Source organism: Onychostoma macrolepis, chromosome 05 (genome assembly GCF_012432095.1).
Source record: "Onychostoma macrolepis isolate SWU-2019 chromosome 05, ASM1243209v1, whole genome shotgun sequence".
In the NCBI taxonomy this organism is placed as follows: Eukaryota; Metazoa; Chordata; class Actinopteri; order Cypriniformes; family Cyprinidae; genus Onychostoma; species Onychostoma macrolepis.
In genome coordinates, this window is record NC_081159.1 from 1,533,134 (window position 1) to 1,558,025 (window position 24,892).

General features: G+C 36.7%; 1 long non-coding RNA gene across 2 annotated transcripts; it reads left to right on the top strand.

Moving 5' to 3' along the window:
* Positions 1-15,798: 15,798 nt before the first annotated feature.
* On the top strand, positions 15,799-22,910 carry LOC131540136 (uncharacterized). 2 transcript variants are annotated; one of them, XR_009271188.1, is made up of 6 exons: positions 15,799-15,870; positions 15,971-16,024; positions 16,306-16,388; positions 16,620-16,687; positions 21,163-21,297; positions 21,438-22,910. It is a non-coding gene; the product is annotated as an uncharacterized LOC131540136 (long non-coding RNA). The 2 variants fall into 2 exon arrangements; XR_009271187.1 differs by lacking the exon at positions 21,163-21,297.
* The last annotated feature ends 1,982 nt before the right edge of the window (positions 22,911-24,892 follow it).

Below are 24,892 nucleotides of genomic sequence, written 5' to 3' on the forward strand. Positions count from 1 at the left end.
CAACCAGGGGCTTGTGGGAGATATAGAGGCATAATAACAAGAAACCTAAAATACACATGTTTGAAACATCTCGCCTCTGTTGTTTCTCTCTGAGAACATTCAGGCCGAAAGCACAGGAGCTGCCTCGCTAGCAGTTTTATTCTGGAGCGTTCCACTTCACAGAATCAACAAAGACAACAAAAAAACGAAAGGAGAGCTAGTTAATCTGAGCCGTTACATGGCTGGACTTGACAGGCCGTTTGCTGAACGGGGCCAAAGCACAACTCTCTGTAGAGGCGTTCGTCCTCAGCTATGTTCAGAAAGTGTGTCATTGTGAACAGGTGCTCACACAGATGCACAAATACAACTGAACACAAACAAATACTGTGCTGTTACGCCTGGCCACTTTATCAGACGAATATCCTTCACAAGAGCTCATTGATTCTTTGATTGAGGAAAACAGACGAAGCAATCATTCTACATAAGGGAACTGCGCTGCATGGAGCAGCAGAACCAGTTCTTAACTCTTTAACAGACACTATAAAGATGTATTTAGTAGAAAAAAATACATTTTTCGATTTTGTTTCCTGCTTTAGTGACATATGGATATGGCTGTATATCAGCACGGCTGTGATTCGGCCGCAGGTACACAGCTACGAGTGTGATATTGCATTTATGCAACAGTTTGGCACAAGTTTGTAAATAAAAAAAGAGACCATAAGTGTCTTTAAAAACCCTCTTGTGTGCTGAATTATTTCCTGCTGAAAAGATTTACCCAAAACCAAATATATCTCATGTTTACCCACTATAGAGACACCAGTAAATTCCAGAAGATCTGGCCGAGGTGAGGCTGCTCTCGGTGGGTTCATGTGCGCTGAACGGCCACTGATGCCCTGGAGCTCACATCTCTGAATATGTGGAAGTACATTTTTAAATAGACGCTATCTTTATTAACAAACTGCATATTTTAAATCTAAACAAGTACATTCCTGCCTAAAAAAAAAAAAAACTCTTAAAACTACATTCCATGACACAAAATCAGTATTATTTATAAAATTATAGTGTATTTGGGCATCTGCAATGACACTCGCTGTGTGAAATACAGCATGTGGAGTGATACAAACTATCACTAGAATATCACACTCCTCTCAGCCAATCAGATTCGAGAACCAGAAAGAACTGTATGAATTTTAAACATTTTAAAGTGTAGGCTTAGAAGCCGAATGTGGCACCAGAAATCATACAAAGCAGAATGAACTCTATAATTTCAAGTTACAATTAATATTTACTTAATAAAGCTAGTAAATAGTTATAGTTAGTAACTATAGTTATAAAGTTAGTTAAACATGATGGAACTGAACATCTTTAATCCTTCTCATTGATTAAGTCAATTAAAACCAACCCATTCATCACATACCAATCGCTAGAGGTTAACTGGTTCAGGATAAGACATTTCTGCCTATTATTTAGGGTTGGACAAAATTGTTAACTGAAGAACTGGCCCTCTATTGGCCACACCCACAGGAAGTTGAATTGGAATAACAGCTAGTGGAATTCAAAGAAATTTTAACACAGGTGATGGTTAAGTGTTCTTTTACGCTGGTCCAATTGATTTTAATGATTTTAATTGATTTTATTCAAATGATCTCAATTCCTGCTGATATTGGAGCACGCTGGATAAGATGCATATTGTTGCAGGTTGAGTAGCCTGTCACATGTAGCCATGCTAAAACAGCACAAAATTGCCCAAAACACACCTTATGAAATATGGCTTTAGCTGCTCATTCATGATGGGCACCAGCTGAAACACTTATCAAGACTAGGCACTTTTTCAGCATGTGTTCCTCCACATCATAACGATTATAACAAACAAACTAGAGCTTGTTACTTCAAGCAAGCACAATAAATTCAACGCAGCGTTCAACCTTTAGCCTCCACAGCGGCTAATTACGGCGAACAAAACTGGAGACGTTTAACACTTGCGGGCAAAAAATTCAAAACTCTGTGCACAGAACAACAAATTGTAGCATAAACGTAGAAAACGACTGCAGAGGTGCTTTAATTGATTTCCTTTGCAATCACAATGGAGGGAATTAAAGCGAAATGATAACCGCAAGTGTGTGTGCTATTGAGCGGAGCCGTTCCAGGCGTGCTTGGGCGATGCTTTATTACTGCTCATAAGCTCAAGGTCAGATGAAGAAGATGAACTGCTCTCGCCTACCATTCAGCAGCAGACTAATTCATCACGCTCATACCACACTCTGAACCTGCTCCCTTCGGGATAGGCCTGCAATGCTCGCCCGCTCTCCTGCATGAGCACACATGCACATGATCACAAGGCCCTGTAAATGCACAGAACAAGTCACTGGAGGACCAGTCCACCGGGGGAAAGCCAGAGTAGCGATTGGACCGAGTTTGATTGGGTTTGTTTGTGCGTGTGTGGATCACAGGGCATGCAGATGCATGTGTGCATTGGAGGTGTTCAATCTGTGTGAGATGTAAAATTGAAGAGGCAGGGACAGAGGGACAAATGCCACTGTTTTGAACAGAAGGAGAGTCAGGTTCACTCTCATCGGGAGAGCTTCGGTAATCACGGTGAATACTGAAGAGGTTATTATTGTCTCTTCAACTGCACAGTGTAATGACTCATTTCTCATGCTCTCCACTCAGTAGTAATTAAGCAAACTAACCTCAGCATTACTGATGCACTTTGATGTTCTCATTTCCTCAAATCACTGCTGTCTACCAAAACCAGGAGGACTAGACCAAATGTGTTTTCTGATGAAAAGACTGGCACACCATGATGTATTTGAATGTGTCCTCGCTAACCTGCTTGAACCTGCCTAAAATAGGTCTAAGCTGGTCTAGCCGGTCTCTCGGTCTGGCTAAGCTGGTCTTTAGCTGGTCTAACAGATGTGGCTAATAAATCTGGGAAGCCTTGTAGATTAGCTCACCACTTAAAGGCCTGATATACTCACGTCAAATTATTTTTTTTTGGGCTCCATTCTTCATTTAGGGTTAAAAAGAAGGTCTAAATAGCTTTGCAGCAGTATAATCTTAGCGATAATGCTGGAAATGAAGAAGATTTCCGTGTCAAAAATGGTGGAACCCCAAAACACACCTATTATGTAATCAAACGTTTTTGGAAAGTTGGCTCTGGCAAGCTGCTTCAAACTCATGAAACGAGCTGCAAACAAACTTAATTTTGGCCTGTTTTTGTTTGAAATGACATCATGCCCATTCGTTTTTAAATTTTGCCTGAAGGGGCCTTTAGGCAGCGTTTACATTTACAAAATTGTGAAGGTGAATAGAAAATTGCGCAATCTTGAATTATGCATGAGGTAATACAAAAGACTTCATACTAGATTCAAGTTTGTTAAACTTTGTACATGTGAACATGTTTCCCAATAAAAATTGTGCTTCTTTTGAAAGTGGTGTGTCATGCATCACTGCACTAATTCTTTCCCTGCTAAATTTTGTCTTAGTTTTGCTAATGTGATCGTGCCTTTAATTTAGTTTAAGCTTTTTTTTTTTCCAGCATGCAAGATTTTTTTAAATAGCTTAACCATCACAAAAGAAATACTCTTTCAGGCAATCAGCATTTATCAGCTGAAGTCGTCATGAAACAGAAATTGCGATCATCTTTTCTTCTCTACTGTTACATTTGTGTCCCTGGAGCACAAAAGCAGTCATAAGCAGCACAGCTATATTTGTAGCAATAGCCAACAATACATTGTATGGGTCAAAATTATCCATTTTTCTTTTATGCCAAAAATCATTAGGATATTAAATAAAGATCATGATCCATGAAGATATTTTGTAAATTTCTTACTGTAAATATATCAAAACTTCATTTTTGATTAGTAATATGCATTGTTAAGAACTTCATTTGGACAACTTTAAAGGCGATTTTCTCAATATTTGGATTTTTTTTGCACCCTCAGATTCCAGATTTTCAAATAGTTGCATCTCAGCCAAATAATGTCCGATCCTAACAAACCATACATCAATGGAAAGCTTATTTATCCAGCTTATTTATTTAAACAAAAATTGACCCTTAAGACTGGTTTTGTGCTCCAGTGCCACATGCATCTGAATGAAACTGCCTCTTGAACAAGAAAAACAATGTAAGCAGATACTTTATTTTGTGCTTTAGGAATGGATTGGATCATTGTCTTTTACTAGTTCACATGTGAGAGACAGGTTGCTGGAGAAGATGAATTATTGCCCAGCCCTTGTGCTGGTGCACGTCATCAAAAAATAGATGTCATTGCGAGAAAGGTGATGTTAATGTTCTTAATTAAAGATCACAAGGACATATTAATTATAAAATAAAGATGTGCACAAATAAATAATTTATAATACACACAAAATATATATATATAAATTGTCCATGCTGAATTTGCGGTGGCTTTACAACACTAACCAGCAAGAAAGTCTCTTCTCTTCTGGGCTCCTTTCTTCTTCTTCTTTCTTCTTCTCTCCCTTCTCTTTTGTCCACCCCAGGCGACTCCTCCTGCAGGATGTCCTGAGCTGCCATGGGAATCATTACCCCCCTCCTTTCTGGTCCATGTGAGCTCATACAGATGAATCTTTTCTAGGGCAGGCTACAGTCTCATCAGTTTTTCTTAATTAGAATTCATACTTACGGCTCTACCAGCCAACAATGCTCAAAAAGACCCACCTATATATAGCCGGAGAAGAATGTCTAATTAATCCTCCATTTCTTCCTGAGCCAGATCACAATCCTCTCTTTCATGTTTCTCAATTACGGTGCATGTGCCCTTTTATGTTGCCCGTGTGTGTGTTGGGATTTCAGAGTCAGAGCGCGTGTGTGTGAGGAGAATCTCAAAAACACTGTTGTGCAGAGGACACACCAGCACTGTGCATGTATTATGTACAGAGTTATTTTGTGTATGTGCTTTATGAGTCTAAATGAAGGCAAGTATAATTATGTTTAGTTTTTTTGATAATAATTGTTTTTTGTTAATAATAATAAAATGTTTTTTGAGCAGCAAATCAGAATATTAGGATTATTTCTGAAGGATCATGTGACTGGAGTAATGATGCTAAAAAGTCAGCTTTGAAATCACAGGAATAAATTACATTTTAAAATATATTCAAACACAAAATTATTTTAAATAGTAAAACTATTTCAGATCTTTACTGTTTTTGCTGTACTTTGGATCAAATAAATGCAGGCTTGGTGAGCAGACTTCTTAAAAAAAAAAAAAAAAACATTAAAAATCTTACTGTTCAAAAACTTTTGACTAGTGTGTACCAATATTGTACAATTTCAGAATTCAAGAATTGGCTCCTTCTATCTATCTATCTATCTATCTGTGTCTAGAAGGCTAAAAATCTTCAAACTTCAAGGATTTTAAACTTCTTTCAAAACTTTAAAACAAGGCTTTGCTATACTATAACATGAAAGTGTTCTTTGCACGTAATTCTGCTTCCTTACATTCAAACTCAAAATGCATTCCAATCAAATTTATTTCAAATACAGGAATTAAATTGGAATTAAAGGCATTTCTAAATTCAATTCTGGCACATAACTAAACCATATCGTGGCTGGTGCTGTGATGTTGCTCCCAAAATCTGCTCCTCAAATTACTGCAAAAAATAACCGACCAATCTCAAAACTGTATATTTAGAACATTTACAAAACATTTGAAAAGCTAGAAGCATAATGTACATTAAAATGCTCCTTCAAACATCATATAGAGAACGAGAAAAAACTAAACATGAAGGAGAGCCTCACTGTACAATATCCTGCAGCAAAAGCCTGTGGCAAAGCAGTAATACCATGTTAATTTATGTACACTATATGTATATATACACTATGTGTGTGTGTGTACATGTATACAGTAATCATACATTAACATGTCCCTTAAAAATTATGATACTCTTACAAACACTTACATAACACAAATAAGGCTCACATTTCCTTAGTTTTTTTTTTAGAATATGAAACTGAGGCTGAGGTGAATTAAGGCATCCTTCAAACATTAGACTGTAAACAATATTGGCAAAAGCAGTCACTTTTGTGGCCCCAAATAAAGACAACGGACATGTTTCATGTTTCATGTTTCATGTTCAAAAGCAAAGAAGGAATCTGTTATTTCAACTACTGGCCTCTAAAAGTGCTCAATGTGTAGGTGTATTGAAAGAAAGTCCTATGTTCACACCCCGGGTCAGCTGCTCTTTCCCAGATATTTCCTTGTATAAGAGAAACATCCATTCTATATATATATATATATATATATATATGTGTGTGTGTGTGTGTGTGTATGTATATACACTATATTGCCAAAAGTATTGGCACCCCCTTCTAATGAACAGGTTTGACTACTTTAGTAATTTCCATGAGTACAAATCTTAATGTTTAAGCATATAATGATATTCTAGGGAATTGTGTGCTTCTAATTTTAAAGCAACAGTTTGGACAGGACTCTTTTCTATTCTAACATGACGATGCCTCTGTGTATAAGGCAAGGTTCAAAAAGAAATGATTGATTGAGTCAGTGTGGAAGAACTTGACTGGTCTGCAGAAAGCCAAGTCCTGATCCAAGCTGAACACCTCTGCTGTGACTTTAAATGCAGATCTTGAGCCAAAAACCCATCACCAAACACCAATGACTTGTACATACACTATATGGACAAAAGTATTGGCACACTCCCTTTTTTAGAACAGAAAAAGGCACTTCCAAAACTGTGGCAACAAAGATGGAAACATAATTCATGTATTTAAAAATTGTATTTTCATCTCTGTTAATTGCAACAGTTTTGGAAGCGTTTAAAATGACTGTATCCCATATGTACAAGTCATTGGTGTTTGTTAAAGAGTTTTTGGCTCAAGATCTGCATTTAAAGTCACAGCAGAGTGTTCAGCTTGGATTAGGACTTGGCTTTCTGCAGACCAGTCAAGTTCCTCCACACTGACTCAATCAATCATTTCTTTTTGAACCTTGCCTTATACACAGAGGCATCGTCATGTTAGAATAGAAAAGGGTCCTTTAAAATTAGAAGCACACAATTCCCTAAGATTTGTACTCATGGAAATTACTAAAGTAGTCAAACCTGTTCATTAGAAAGGGTGACCCAATACTTTTGGCAATATAGTGTATATATATATATATATATATGCATCATTTGCCCTTTATATACTGCCTCAACACACTGTAGGCTACTATTGCATCATTTCCTTTGAACGAAGGTCATGTGATAAAGGCATAGAGAAATGATGTCATGTCCACTGAACAATGAGGACATAGTTTCATTGAAATGCCCCACAGCATCTTAGCTTAAAATATCCATATCCTGTTTCCCTTCCTGCTTATGTACTATGAACTGCAGTATATGTAAATCTTTATGCATTTATACAACAGGACGCAGGTAAACACAGTGGCGCTGAATTTTGATTGCGAGTGTGTTATTCCTCATTCAACATTTTAGTAAACAAGTTGTTAATATTGAGCAACTTATATTTTTGACAAAATATTGCCAGATACCTTAGTAAAAAAGTAAAACAGATGCAAACAAACAATAGCAAAATTTGCTAGGCATATCCAAACAACCAACAATAATAATGTTCATGAATGAATCAGTGTTTTTGAAAGAATCGGTTGAATGAATGACTGATTTAGTGACCTGTTTACCGTATAAGTGTTCATATGAACCCGAAATCACATATGCATCTGTGTACTTTTCCGTCTATTGCTTTATGAATATTGTGACTTTACACTTTTTATATAGTGTTTTTTGCCTACATAGTAGGGAAGTATGCATATTCTCTTTTTTTTTTTTTTCTGAATGAATAGTTTGAATTAATGATTCAATGATTAAAGACAATCACTAGACGCCACCTACTGGTATAACCATATACAAGTGTTCTGTAATTCATGCCTGTAATTCATTCTCCATCTCTAATTATTGCCTCTCTCTCAAGTACTATGTAAATACATATGCATATTTTCTATACAGCTGTATATATATATAGAGTAAATAATGCACACATCTGTACATAAATCTTCTGTTCCAGATTCATACACATTATTATTTATCATTAAGTCTTATTTAAATGTTTCTGTTCTCATGTCAGATATGTATGTATGGTATAAGAGCTTCTTAAAAAAATAAAAACACAACAAATTTCTTATTTGTTTGCACACACTTGGAGAATAAAGCTAATTCTGATTCTGATAACTTTAAAGAAGAATCAATGAATTGCATTCAGTGTTATATATTAGCACTGCAGTAATGCTGCTCTACAAATTACAATTATCAGTCAAATCTGATCTGATATTTATCTCTCTACCATGGTACCACTACAGTAGCCTACTTAAAAATAATAATAATAATAAAAAAAAAAAAAGAGAGATTAGTGATTAGAAAAAAATGAGATTAGTATGGCCTGTAGATATGGAGCATGTGTTATTTAAGAAAAATATAATTATATCTTCAGAATGACATTTTTTCAACCCTAGTCTGGGTAAAACTCCTCCAGGGGACATTGCTTAATTACTGTAGTTAGTCTACTCTGTTCTGAACATCAAATCCTTTGTTTTTCCATCAAATGTATTCTAACTAGATGGTTGAATAAAATTGGGCTTTATAAAAAAAAAATAATAATAAATTTAAAAAAAACTTAGCATCCAGCAGCTAGTTAGCTAGCCAGTTAGCATCAGCTAACTAAATTTCTCAAAAATGTTGTAATTCATAATTATTTATTGTATTCTTTTGACGTTTAAGCTAAAACTGCCTGTATTCTGATTTTGCTGTAAATGTATAAAACAAATTGCTTTGTGAGACTGCGCCCCCGAAATACAAGGGTGCCCCCTTCCTCTCAAAGATGATTTCATTTCAGTTTTGTTTTTGATTTTGGCCAGCGGTTATGAAAGCATGAATGTTCCTTTAATGCAGTGCGCTGTCTTTCTACGTAACATCCAAATCAGTCAAACCATGTATACAGTCTCCATGCCGTTTTTGCTCAATACTTAAAAATGATTTCCGTGCGCGCGATTCGGGACAGAGTAAAACACGGTCAAATATAGGCTACTTTGCGCTTTGCATATGTCAAAATGTCCGTCTTGGTGAGTTTTCACTAAACACAGTCAGTTATGTCTTAAGTGAACATAAACAGTTTGAAAAGTAGCCTAATCTGAAGCTAGTCATTATATTAGATCTGTGCATTCTGTATAAACCTGCTGCTGTCTGTCATCATCTGTTAATCAAACAACAAAAGAAAAGGAGAGAATTATTCACTGCTCTTCACTGAATATGGTTCATAACTATGTTACGAATCAGTTTATGTTTAATGTATATGGTGAAGTCTATGCAGTGCTTTATTTGTACATTTGATTACTTTAATCAATTTCTGTATAGTAGGCTATTACAGGCTAAATTCTTTATTTTATTTGAATATTTTTTTTCTGTTGATTTTGCCCTATTGTTTGTCATTTTCTCCCTTTTTTGTATTACATACTTTTTAAAACTCACTGTTATTTGTTGACAGTGAAACTGCTCTGAAAGAATAGGTTAAAGGGTTGGGGAGCATTTTGGGGCCCCCGACAAGTTTTGCTTAGGGCCCCCAGAAGTCTGGCACTGCCTACAGTTTTTAGGCACTATATCCAAGTCAACCAACACAACTAACAGTTATAATAACAGCAGAGTTTTAGAAATTGGCTCGTGCAGCTACAAATCTGAGATAAACAACAGATTTTAGACAGTCGATAAAATGTGACCACACAAATGAGACGCACACTGCGTTCTTCTTTCTGTCACCGCACAGCTTAGCGCTTAGCGGGAGCTGTTAACATTTCTTCTCACGAGGACAAATTGTAAACAGTGCGTGATAGAGAAATAATGAATTTGAGGGGTCTTCGGGGGCTAATGACTTTCCAGAGGAGCTGAACAGAGTCCTGCCACAGGGGTGCGATAAGAAAAGTCCTTTTCTTTCTCTCTTTCTGCGTGCACCCGCCCTATATCCTCTTAGTTAATTTATGCACCATCTTGCAGTATTCCCTAAGTGAGAATCGCGGACATGAACGGAATCAGAATTCAAGCAGGAACCCCAGCCTCACCATGCATTGCTCGCTCAGATGTGGACTTTGTGCATGAGTGGAGCTACAGTAAATACTGCAGGAGATTGAATCCCGGTGTCACTGACACGTGTCTTCACCTCGCCGCACAGTAATTCCTCCGGAGAACGCCATGTCGCCCAGCTCCACTTTTTTGGCGTCTCAACCTCGTCACCTCCTGCCAAACACCTCCAGGCATCAATCTTATTTTGTTCGGTATACTGCAGAACTACACACACGTGTGCACACACAACCCATTCCAATGCCATATGAACTCTTGACGAGTTTTATTTCTCGCTTTCGCTTCTTCACAGTTCCCCTTTTACTGTTTCATTTCTGGGTCTCTCTATCTACGGAGGACCAAACCTACAGAAAAAACTAAAAAATTATAATTATATATATATATATATTTATGTATTATGCATACATAAATAGATAGATAAATAAATATGTAATAATGGGAAAATAAATATCCTAATATATAACTTAATAAAACAAAGATAATTCATTTGTATTTAAATTGAATCTGTATTAATTTTTTCCTTCATTTATTATTTTGTGCATTTACTTTATCATTTATATTTTATTCTTTTGAACTTTTATTTATTTATTTATGCATTTATTTATGCATTCGTTTATTTTTATATTTATTTTAGTGCTGGGCAACGATTAATCGCGATTAATCGCATCCAAAATAAAAGTTTTTGTGTACATAATATATGTGTGTGTATTGTGTGTATTTATTATGTATATATGAATACACACCCATGTATGTATATATTTAAGAAAAATGTGTTATGATTATGTATTAAATATATTTATATATCATATAAATTATATTAATAAATATATACATGTAAATACATGTAAATCTTTTCAAAATATATACTGTATGTGTGTGTCTTTATATACACATAATAAATATACACAGTACACACAGATATATTATATAAACAAAAACTTTTATTTTGGATGCGATTAATCGCGATTAATCGTTGCCCAGCACTAATTTATTTATTACCGCATGTATTTATTTCCATATTTATTTATTTTTACGTTGATTTTATCCAAGTTAGTTTTTTTGTTTTTTTCCGGTTTGCTCCTTCATATCTATCCCCCCTCTCTCTCCCAATCTGAGCAAAGACGCTTGCTTAAGGGCTACAGCAGCTGAAGTTGCCTTGATTGTATGAGCTGTCAAGACACAAGGAGAAGCGAGGGAGAGGAGAGGAAAGGAGAGGAAAGGTAGAGAGAGATGGAGAGTTAGAGGGTAAAGGGGCTGCACAAAGTGGCATGTTTCCAAGAGAGGCAGCTCTGAGATGCACTAATTAAAGGAGCCATAATTAGAGCTGCATCTGACAAACAGAGAGCAGCTTTCATCTCTATCTGCTGCACTCTGGGCAGAATCCCCACCTCTCCTCATTTCTCCTGCATTCTGCTTTACTGCTCCCGCTTTGCTTCAGATTCTTTCAGCTCTCGCATCTTACTTTCACTCAGAGATGAGACCAGATAATCAAGGAAACATACATGGATACACTAGAAATATGTACCCCTTCTTTACCCTCATGCTTTCAGTCTTGCTTCTTCTTGTATCTTGCCTTCTTCTCTTGTTGTCTTATCTTATGGCACCTCATCTAATATAAAAGTTTTTCCCGCCTTAAACACAGTCTCTATTTCATGTTATAATTTCTCATTATTGTCTCATTACCGCTTTAACTCAGTTTGCGAATTACTTGCACAGTCTATTTTGTTCAGCAAGGATGCATTACATTTCTCAAAAGTGATATTTATTAAGTTACGAAAGTGTTCTATATGTAGGCTACTATAAATTTTCCAGAATGGAGTTTATGGAATATAAAAGTTAGAATAAAATGTTCTTTACTTTATTTCATATTTTCCATCACCATTTGACATTTTTCTACAAAGCACTGATCTATAAATTACTTTATAAATAAATGTATTAGTGCTGTCAAGCGATTAATCGCGATTAATCGCATCCATTATAAAAGTTTTTGTTTACATAATATACAGTATGTGTGTATACTGTGTATATTTATTACGTATATATAAATACAAACACATGCATGTATATATTTAACAATGTTATGTTTATATATTAAATAGTAGTGCAGTCAAACGATTAATCGCGATTAATCACATCCAAAATAAAAGTTTTTTTTGCATAATATATGTGTGTGTACTGTGTATATTTATTATGTGTATATAAATACACACACATGCATGCATATATTTAAGAAAAATATTGTCACGAATCCAGTTCGTGGCCTTCCGTCCGACTGCCACAAGAGGTCGCCTCTCCATCATATTGACTCTCACACCACACAGACTGTTACATGTCACTCCGGACTACAGTTCCCATCATTCATTGCACTGATTGCACACACACACACACACACACACACACACACAGCTGAATCCAATCAGACACGCATTATAAGCCTTGGACTTCCTCTTTCAGATTGCCGAGTATTGTTTAGCGTTTATTACTGTCATAGCTGATAGCTACTTTACGGAGCCTGCTTAAGTTTTGCTAGTTGTCTAAGTCAGTCTAGTCCTGTTCATTGCTCGTTTCCTGATCATTGCTCTGTGGTGGATTTTTTACAAAGATGGCCCGGGTTTGGCAGAGATGGTACCGGGTTTAAGACGGCACACAAGACATGGGCCAGATGTCAAATACAGATATGTGGGCCACATAAGTATTGCCGATCTTGACCCACATTTAAAATCCATTTCAAATATTTTTGAGTAAAATGCCAATGTTTTCCCATACAGAAAGGTAATATATTCACATATATGTGAAACACTGTTAAATATATTTTGAAAATGCATAACATAAAGCTCATGTTGTGTTATTATGGGTTTACTTGTATGCGAAATTATATTCATGTCTCATATGATATATGATATTATATAGTATATTATAGAATAGTATATTCTGTTGTTTTATATATATATATATATATATATATATATATATATATATATATACAGTGAGGAAAATAAGTATTTGAACACCCTTCTATTTTGCAAGTTCTCCCACTTAGAAATCATGGAGGGTCTGAAATTGTCATCGAGGTGCATGTCCACTGTGAGAGACATAATCTAAAAAAAAATCCAGAAATCACAATGTATGATTTTTAACTATTTATTTGTATGATACAGCTGCAAATAAGTATTTGAACACCTGTCTATCAGCTAGAATTCTGACCCTCAAAGACCTGTTAGTCTGCCTTTAAAATGTCCACCTCCACTCCATTTATTATCCTAAATTAGATGCACCTGTTTGAGGTCGTTAGCTGCATAAAGACACCTGTCCACCCCATACAATCAGTAAGAATCCAACTACTAACATGGCCAAGACCAAAGAGCTGTCCAAAGACACTAGAGACAAAATTGTACACCTCCACAAGGCTGGAAAGGGCTACGGGAAATTGCCAAGCAGCTTGGTGAAAAAGGTCCACTGTTGGAGCAATCATTAGAAAATGGAAGAAGCTAAACATGACTGTCAATCTCCCTCGGACTGGGGCTCCATGCAAGATCTCACCTCGTGGGGTCTCAATGATCCTAAGAAAGGTGAGAAATCAGCCCAGAATTACACGGGAGGAGCTGGTCAATGACCTGAAAAGAGCTGGGACCACCGTTTCCAAGGTTACTGTTGGTAATACACTAAGACGTCATGGTTTGAAATCATGCATGGCACGGAAGGTTCCCCTGCTTAAACCAGCACATGTCCAGGCCCGACATAAGTTTGCCAATGACCATTTGGATGATCCAGAGGAGTCATGGGAGAAAGTCATGTGGTCAGATGAGACCAAAATAGATACATGTAAATACATGTAAATCTTTTCAAAATATATACTGTATGTGTGTGTCTTTATATACACATAATAAATATACACAGTACACACAGATATATTATATAAACAAAAACTTTTATTTTGATGCGATTAATCGCGATTAATCGCTGCCCAGCACTAATTTATTTATTACCGCATGTATTTATTTCCATATTTATTTATTTTTACGTTGATTTTATCCAAGTTAGTTTTTTGTTTTTTCCGGTTTGCTCCTTCATATCTATCCCCCTCTCTCTCCCAATCTGAGCAAAGACGCTTGCTTAAGGGCTACAGCAGCTGAAGTTGCCTTGATTGTATGAGCTGTCAAGACACAAGGAGAAGCGAGGGAGAGGAGAGGAAAGGAGAGGAAAGGTAGAGAGAGATGGAGAGTTAGAGGGTAAAGGGGCTGCACAAAGTGGCATGTTTCCAAGAGAGGCAGCTCTGAGATGCACTAATTAAAGGAGCCATAATTAGAGCTGCATCTGACAAACAGAGAGCAGCTTTCATCTCTATCTGCTGCACTCTGGGCAGAATCCCCACCTCTCCTCATTTCTCCTGCATTCTGCTTTACTGCTCCCCGCTTTGCTTCAGATTCTTTCAGCGCTCTCGCATCTTACTTTCACTCAGAGATGAGACCAGATAATCAAGGAAACATACATGGATACACTAGAAATATGTACCCCTTCTTTACCCACATTTAAAATCCATTTCAAATATTTTTGAGTAAAATGCCAATGTTTTCCCATACAGAAAGGTAATATATTCACATATATGTGAAACACTGTTAAATATATTTTGAAAATGCATAACATAAAGCTCATGTTGTGTTATTATGGGTTTACTTGTATGCGAAATTATATTCATGTCTCATATGATATATGATATTATATAGTATATTATAGAATAGTATATTCTGTTGTTTTATATATATATATATATATATTCATCTGCCATTCATCCGGCACTGGCATACAGCATGTGGGCCAAACATGGCCCGGGTTTGGCAGAGGTGGTACCGGGTTTAAGACGGCACACAAGACATGGGCCAGATGTCAAATGCAGTATTTGGCCCAGATGTCAAATGTAGATATGTGGGCCACATAAGTATTGCCGATCTTGACCCACATTTAAAATCCATTTCAAATATTTTTGACTAAAATCCCAATGTTTTCCCATACAGAAAGGTAATATATTCACATATATGTGAAACACTGTTAAATATATTGAAATACATTTTGAAAATATATTTTTAAAATGCATAACATAAAGCTCATATTGTGTGTTTAATTGTGTTTACATGTGAAATTATATTCATGCCTCATATGATATTATATGATATGATATTATATGTTATATTATAGAATGTTGTTTTATTTATATACAACTGACTTCAAACAATGTTTTGCATTCACTGCTTTCATATTCTCATTCAATTTACAGTTTGATGTAGGCCTACTAAACAATACATGATGAAGTTTCAGGACATTTTATTTGACTTTTATGTACTATTTATGTAAATGCGTAACTTTGATGCGTTTTAGGCCATGTTGGCCAATCAGAAGCCTGAAAAAGTTTCCAGTAGGCGGAGATAACAGCGCAGGCTCAGACGTCACAAGCCAAAAACTCTGGTTTTGCTGTCTAACATTACATGATAACACTGCAACCGGAGTTTTTGAAAATCTTCACCCTGGCAGGAGTTTTCAATATGTTCGGTTTCAGTGACCTGGTGCAGCGTTTGCGTGAGGATGAACGGCCAAACCGCATAGAAAAAGCTGCTGTTTTGAAAATAACCGCGTTCGTGTGGACGGCCAATGAGCGCGCGCGTTGAGCATTCAAATCGCATTTAAACTGAAGCGGAGGAGGTTACCGTGGTAACAGGGCGTCAACTCACTCAGCTGACAAGTAGTGAGAGGCTGTCTCTCTGCTGTCTTCACTGCTTTCTTCACTGCTTTCAGGTAAGTTTAGTCCCTAAAGTTACACAAATAATACCTACAACCGTTCCTGACACTTTCTTACATGTTACTGACACGTTTCTGTTGAATCTTTACTTTACAGGAGTGGTTTAGTGTCTTCAAAAAGACCGTTAGCATCAGAGGCTAACAATTAGAGGTAAGCTAACTTAGAGATTTGAGCTCTTATTAATGAACGTTTGAGTTTTAAAGCACCTTTTATGTGTAGATGAGTGGCTTTGATAGTTTTGTAAATGTTTTGCTGATACTTTGTCAATAGATAAATGGAAGTCACTATAAGCGTATTAATTTAACCTAAAAGTATGCACTGTGGGGTCAATCGGTGACGTCACTTACATGAACTAATGGGCTGAAACTATTTCAAACACATTTTGAACTTTCATTGCAAACAAATATTGATAAATTGTACTGTGATTTCAGGAGTGTCAGAAAAAAATACCTAAAACAGGGGAAGTTACAAGAAAATTTGTAATGAGAGCTGCTGACAGAGATGCAGGAAACAGGTGATCTGAGAAATCTTATTAAATAACTTTATATGAATTTTTCACTATACATTTCAACTATCATCATGCATCTGTAAAACCTAAAAATATGATTATTATTATTATTATTATTATTGCATTTCACCTCTGCTGTAGTTTGTTTATTTCTAATAATCCTGACATTGTATACTACATTTTGTTGGCTATGTGACATATTGTTCCTATTCTTCCATGCTGATGGTTGTGCTGCAGAGCTGGAGCGGAGCGGATCTGATCTCCTGTGGAAGAACATCTCCAAAGTGCCATGAACCATCTGACTAGTAAGTAAAACCTCAAACATCCAAAAGTTTATCAAATATTCAAAAAAATATCAAATATTTCCCAGACAGCAAGCAGTGTCGGCCCAGATCTGGCCCGCATGGATTTCACATGGGCCAGATGTGGGCCGGATCTGGGCCAACACTATGTTGCTGTCTGGGCCAGAATAGGGCCAGCTATGGTCATACAGGTATGGTCCCACATAGCAATTTTGCTCTGGCCCAGCTCCGGCCCACATAGCATTTTTTCTCTGGTGCAGCTCCGGCCCACACAATCAGCTTTTGCTTGGCCCACATACCACAATGAATTACGGTCCTAGTGTGGACCAGGTCTGGAATCCAGACTTGGTACACACTAGGACCGTAAGTCATTGCTGTGTGTGTGTGTGTGTGTGTGTGTGTGTGTGTGTGTGTGTGTGTGTGTGTGTGTGTGTGTGTGTGTGTGTGTGTGTGTGTGTGTGTGTGTGTGTGTGTGTGTGTGTGTGTGTGTGTGTGTGTGTGTGTGTGTGTGTGTGTGTGTGTGTGTGTGTGTGTGTGTGTGTGTGTGTGTGTGTGTGTGTGTGTGTGTGTGTGTGTGTGTGTGTGTGTGTGTGTGTGTGTGTGTGTGTGTGTGTGTGTGTGTGTGTGTGTGTGTGTGTGTGTGTGTGTGTGTGTGTGTGTGTGTGTGTGTGTGTGTGTGTGTGTGTGTGTGTGTGTGTGTGTGTGTGTGTGTGTGTGTGTGTGTGTGTGTGTGTGTGTGTGTGTGTGTGTGTGTGTGTGTGTGTGTGTGTGTGTGTGTGTGTGTGTGTGTGTGTGTGTGTGTGTGTCTTTATATATTCATAATAAATATACACAGTACAGTACACATATATTATGTAAAAAAAAAAAAATTTATTTTGGATGTGATTAATCGTTTGACAGCACTATATATGATCTAAAATATAAGAATATGAATATATAAATGTATAAACGTAAATATTCTCAAAATATATACTATATGTGTGTGTGTGTATATATATATATATACATAATAAATATACACAGTACACATACATATATAATGTAAATAAAAACTTTTGTTTTGGATGCATTTAATCGCGATTAATCGTTTGACGGCACTAAAATGTATACATGTTCTTTATTATAGATCAGTGACTCCAACTCTGAATCTTTTCCTCTTTCTTTCTTTATTTATAAAGCAATTGCACACAACTCCCGGTTGATCCAAAGTGCTGTACAATACAAACAAAATTAGAAACTACAATACGACAAAGCACAATATCACAGTACAGTTGACATGGCTGGATAAAAGCTATGACTTAATCGACTGTTTACACCACACACAGTGTTTCCGTAATTGTCCTAAGCACGTAAATAAGAGGCACGCCATTGGATGCTTGTTGCTAAGCAACTTGCCATAACATTGTAACACCGCATCTTTTCACACTGTACAAGCTCTGTACAAGTAAAAAGCGGTGCTAATCCTGCTTCTAAATTACACGTATTCTACCTTGACCCGGAGATAAAAGCAAGGTTTAGAATGATTAAGCGCAGGGTGAAAAGCCCTATAGAGTATCAGCATATTCTCAGCGCGCTTATATCTCACTTAAACTTAACCCATCCGTCTCTATCTCACATCATCTCTTCTCATCACCACGTTGTCGCCACCCTATAATTTCTAATTCACACCATCTCGTGTTATTCTGTCTCAGATCTTTTCCACATTCGCTCAGCCCTCTTATCTTGTGTCATCTTGTCACCACAGTATCTCAGCCTGTTAATTTCTTACCCGGCCTGATCATTTTCATACTTAATCTGTTATTTCACGTCATTCCGTCTTGTCTGCTCTCATCTCCACTTTCTTCGCAGCCTTACACTGACTCGGTCTCATTTTGTGTCAAAACGGCATTATCTCAGCCTGCAAATTTGTTACTTACTGTCTCTTAACTAATTTAATCTTGGCATTCTCTCTCTCTGCCTTCTTATATCTTACTTACACTGACTCTGTTTGTTATTTTGTCTCACATAGATTCTCACAGCCTGCAAATATTTTACGTACACTTACTGTCTCATATGATCTCAATTCATTTCTATCAGCCTGTTAGTTTCTCACATAACCATTCTCTGTCATCTCATGATGTCTCATCTCCGCATTTTCTTCACTCATATATCACATAAACATTTATTCTGTTTCATCTCACCTTGTCTCATTTAATTTTTCTCCCTCTTTACTACTCTGTCTGTATCTCATTTTTTTGCTTTACTTAAGCTTACTGTAATATTATCTCAGTTTGTTAGTTTTTTACTTAATTATTCTGTCATCTCATGTTGTCTCAACTATCTCTGCATTCTCTCTGCCCTTTTATATCTCATACTTGCAGTATGTCATCACATCTTTTTTTTCTTCCTTCTTGCTTTCTTATCCGGTCTTTATCTCATGTTATCTCGTCGTGTCTCATTTTATCTCCGCATCTTTCAGCTCTCTAATCCTTGCATATCTATCTAAATAATAAAACGGAAGATGGTGAGAATGTGATGATGGTCGTTGTTTTCAACCCCTCTACGTTATTATATACACACATTCTGTCTACATCACACCTCATCAATCTCGTCTCATCCTCCTAAATCAAGTCAGCAAACCAAACCTGGAAAAGGACAGAAATCGTTTCTGATAGGATAGTGTTCAGTTTAGGCCGCCCCCTGACTCTATTGCTTTTACTGTCACAGAGAAAAGTGCAATTTCTCAGCACACCAATTTTAGTGCTATCTGTCGGGGAGTAGGGACATTTTATGTGTGATATTTCAGAAAAAAATCTATTATAGCACCTTTACGTGTAAGTCTACTGAAAATTATATTTCACGAATGTGTTTGTCAACCTGACTTGAGTTCCAGACAAAAGTCCCTGCACTGTAAAATAAAAAAAAATGTTGAATAAAAACATTTTTGTTGTATAAACTTAAAACAAGTTGAGAAAACTCAAAAATCTGCTGAAGCTGGTTGCCTTAAAATTTTAAGTTGGCTCAACTTTTCTTTTTTTTACAGTGTGGTGCAAATAAGTTTGATGCATGCTGATAATGCATGCTGTTTTCTCATTTAAGGCCCAAAAGCTCACAAGAAGCTTATGTTTTGTTTAATTGTCAGAGAAGGGAATCTCTGTCAGAGAGCGATTTCTTCTGTATGGCTGGTAAAGTGCCGCATAAAGAGGGTGACGTGTGCTGTGGTGTTTTGTTTGTCATGGTCATTCTTTTTGTCACCTTTATATTGTGTTTCACATCATTCATCAAAATAACCTGCACTGTCTCGAGGCTGTGCTTCAACGTTGAAGTCTAATAAGTGTAATCCTAAGGTCTCCGAGCAGCCAAACATATCCTGGAGCCAGACTGCTTTTATTACATTTCACAGTGAAATTGGATTTTGTTTCAAAAGTCAGGCTTGTGTTCGCTTGGATTGACTGGAGATGTTTATGTGATGCCGTGAAGCAATGTACAGCATTGCGTAGAGCCATCCTGTGCGTGTATTGAACGCATCATGTGACACGTTCAGAAGACGGGCATGTGATATAGATCTGACTGAATCGCTTTAACGTGAATGTGGGAGACAGCTGAATCTATGAAGGTCTAAGATGTGTGCTCGTGGTGAAACATGACAAGTAAAACACCTTATATAATAATCAGATGCATTTAGTCATGTTAAAAGTAAAGTAATGTTTTGTGTTGAATCTACACCATAATATAATAAGTTATTATTTTTATTTTTTTACTCTCTCTTCTTTATTTGGGGAGAAACAAGTTGTTGCTATATGTGAGCATGATCAGCCCAAGCAGAGATTTATGTTTTTAAAAATGTCAAAATATCAAACAAAACTAACTAACTAACTTCAAAAGGTTTGGTAAGAATTTTTCATGTTTGATGTTCACCAAGGCTGCATTTATTTGATTATAAATACAGTAAAAAGAGTAATATTTTGCATTTTAAAATAACTCTTTTTGTAATAAATGTTGATACATTTATTTGTGATGCAAAGTTAATTTCTCAGCAGCCATTACTTAAAATAGTGATTTTTTTTTTTTTTTTTTTTGCTGCTTAATATTTTATAATACATTTTTTTTCAAGATTCTTTGATGAATAGAAAGTTCAAAAGAACAATATTGATTTGAAACACAAAACAATATAAAATGTCTTCACTGTCTTTTGACCAATTTAATGCCTTCATGCTGAATAAAAGTAGCTGCACATCATAAATTTATCTTGAAAATGCACCTTTCTAGATTATTGTGCATTTAAAATGAGTGTATTTGCAGTGTGCTCTGATGAAATAATACTACTTGCATATAGAAAATATTACAAATAAACCAAATACCATATAATGTATATAAGCCAGACACAAATTTCTGTTAGTGTTGTTTTGACATGCATTTATATGAATTTCAATTCAGTTTAAGTATAATTGCATTCAAATTCCAATTGCATCCTGTTTTCCATCTCAATTCATGTTCAGTGAATGAGCATGCCAACAGATAGCTGCCGCCAAATGTTAAATACACCTCTTTGCTTCACAAAGACGCTATCTCAGATACAACTGTTTTGCTAAGCAACAAGAAGACGTCAGACACCTGTGATTCACAGACTGATGGTAATGCATCCATAATGGAAAAAGTGCTCTATCTGCACATACCATAATCATGTGAATGATGCTCGATCCATGTTTGTGCATGTGTTTTTCCATGATAACAACACTAACCACATTCTTCTTATCTATTCTGGCATTTTTAGCCCAAAGCCTGTAAAGCAACAGGGAGGAGAGAGAGAGAGAAAGACAAAGAAAAGAGAGGAAGAAACTCCTGCTGTGCCCCAAGTCTTTCTGCGCCGGGTCTCAGTTGTGATTCAATGCCTGTGTGAGGCTTGTGGGCGCCTGCTAATGTGATTTTGCGTACGTTTCTGCGTCACAACGCACAGCATTGCCATCAGATGGACGACAATGAGAAAACACAAACCCGGCTCTGTTTGTTTATTCACAGATTTAATGACTGAGGATCTGTTGTTTGATCATGTGAGTGTTTAGGGCTGAAGACAGCATAGGCCGATAAGCAACGTTTATGCTCTGACTTCCTGCTACAGATACGAGAGTAAATGACCCAGAGAGCTCGAGACGAACAGAACAGCGCTCGTCCTTTTGTGCTCATCTCGGTCCACATCCAAGCCTTAATCACCAGAGAAACCGACTTGGCGAGGCAGCAAAGGGCAGCTAACTTTCCCCAGGTGTGGAGCCATTTGGAAGCATCTAAGCAATCAAAATGTAGCACTGCCACCATGTGGTCAGGTTGGGAATTGCATGCTCTTTGCAGCAGCTCCATTCACATGCAATGATGCCCAAGTGACAAACTCCGATACCGCTGGGCAACAAGCGCATACAGTAATCCAATACGTCCACAAACCACATCCATTAAAACAAGCCCCTCCGTGGCATGATAAATAAAAGCTGAATGCATGCCCAGTCACAAGCGTTTTGCTTTCCCTTAAATCAAACTCCACATTTGTAGGCTCAACTCGCAGTGGATCAGGTCCAACTGCAATCACTCCCTATATATCCAAGCCCTTCGGTCAAACAAGACACCAGCATTGCAGTATTAATGCAGTGGAAATAGATGAACAACCTGTAGATGCTAAAGCAGCTGCTTTTAATGAAACTCAGATCACACTGAGAGAAATGATCTGAACGACCTAAAATGAAAACGTGATAGACACATCTCCGGCCTCAAATCTGGGCATAGTAATAAAAATGATAAATAATTCATGCACTGTCCCTGTCTTATACACAAATACAACTTATGCCAAACTGTTTGCTAAACACTAATGCTGAAAGGCATGAAAAATGTGCGCTTAAATTATTTTAAAAGCACATCAGGATCAATATTCACTGCGTGTTTTGCTATATTGCAGCCTACGGTTATATTTCAGCATCTAACAGCATGATTCCATGCTGCAATAAAACACAAGCATTATAGCACATCATAAGACGCCAGTGTTTGGCTTCCACACTGTGACAGTGATTAATCCCTGTGTTTTTATTATTATTCTTTTTTTTTTATCACCGTGTCTCTCTTTAAGCGACAGTGCTGCAATGAGAACCACGTTCCTCTGTCCTGCAGCCTCAGGCTAACACACAGTGTTTCTGTCATTGCCCCAGGCCTCTGTTCAAATAGCTCCCAGTGTTGCTCGACACGTGCCTAGTCTGAGAATGAAGCGTAAAGAGGAATAAATAATAACAATTTTAATAATATGAAATATGTTTATATATATATATATATATATATATATCATATTCTACTATATATACAAATATAAATAAATTAACAAATATATTTTATAAATAAATAAATATACATATATATATATATTTTTTAATGTTTATTACTTTTATATGTTTATTTATATATAATATAAAGTTATACCTCATATGATTTATATATATATATATATATATATATACACACAAAACACTATATTTATTTATGTTTTTATGTAATGTAAATGTAGTAAAATATATATTAATTAAAATGTTTTACATTTATTATTTCAATGTTTATTTATTCATATATATATATATATAGGCATCTATATATAAAATATAAATGCATGTACATTTTATATATATATATATATATATATATATATATATATATATATATATATATATAATTTAATATATATAAATGTTTGTTACTTCATTTATTATCTATCTATCTATCTATCCACACATATGATTGAAACGTGAAGCTCTGTAAAAAATGAACATGTTTATATTAACACCAGTAAATTTCAGTATCGCGCCCACTCTTCTGCAAGGTCTTTTTCAAAACATCATAAATGTCACCTTGCTGGGAAAAAAAACTGATGGGTTTTATTTGTTCAGTGCATTTGACAAACATGTGTACCAATTATCAGCTCATGCCAGATGGGTGTGTGTTGTGCCTAAATAGACATCATTTCTTTCTCCCCATCACATCCACCCTGTTACCATGGCAACAAATCCACGGCAACAGCTCCAGCTGTACAGTCTCGCTGCAAGAAGGAATCCGTCTCACTCCAGCCCACTCTAAAGTCATTTCTCCTCATTATGTTTGCAACTACAAAGACAAGATTCCCCCAAAGATGCTGTTTACTCAGTTATCTCGCCTCTTATGTCATATTCTTTTATTAACCTGTTGGACAGCGCTGCAGCCCTGAGCCTAGACATGTGATTGAACGAGAAATATCTCACGTTAAACCCATTTTCAATTTAATGTCAAAACGTGGCACGGCCTAGTCGGAAGAAAGATACTGACTGCAGTCAAAACAGACAGCCGGTCCATAAATCACTGGACTCTGGCTGTAGAAGAAACAGTCTGATTTCAAATTCTAGACAACGATGCAGTGATTTATGGGTATTCAGAAGATAGTTATTCTGGTCACTGAGCAGATCTCATTCATTGTGGATGAGTGAGTTGACAACACAGAGATAGATCCGTTCGGCTTATTAAACAGTCCCAGGTGTAAGATACAGTGGGGCAAAAAAGTATTTAGTCAGCCACCAATTGTGCAAGTTCTCCCACTTAAAAAGATGAGAGAGGCCTGTAATTTTCATCATAGGTATACCTCAACTATGAGAGACAAAATGAGAAGAAAAAAAAATCCAGAAAATCACATTGTAGGATTTTTAAAGAATTTATTTGCAAATTATGGTGGAAAATAAGTATTTGGTCAATAACAAAACTTCATCTCAATACTTTGTTATATACCCTTTGTTGGCAATGACAGAGGTCAAACACTTTCTGTAAGTCTTCACAAGGTTTTCACACACTGTTGCTGGTATTTTGGCCCATTCCTCCATGCAGATCTCCTCTAGAGCAGTAATGTTTTGGGGCTGTCGCTGGGCAACACGGACTCCAAAGACTTTCGATGGGGTTGAGATCTGGAGACTGGCTGGGCCACTCCAGGACCTTGAAATGCTTCTTACGAAGCCACTCCTTCATTGCTCGGGCGGTGTGTTTGGGATCATTGTCACGCTGAAAGACCCAGCCACGTTTCATCTTCAATGTCCTTGCTGATGGAAGGAGGTTTTCACTCAAAATCTCACGATACATGGCCCCATTCATTCTTTCGTTTACGGATCAGTCGTCCTGGTCCCTTTGCAGAAAAACAGCCCCAAAGCATGATGTTTCCACCCCATGCTTCACAGTAGGTATGGT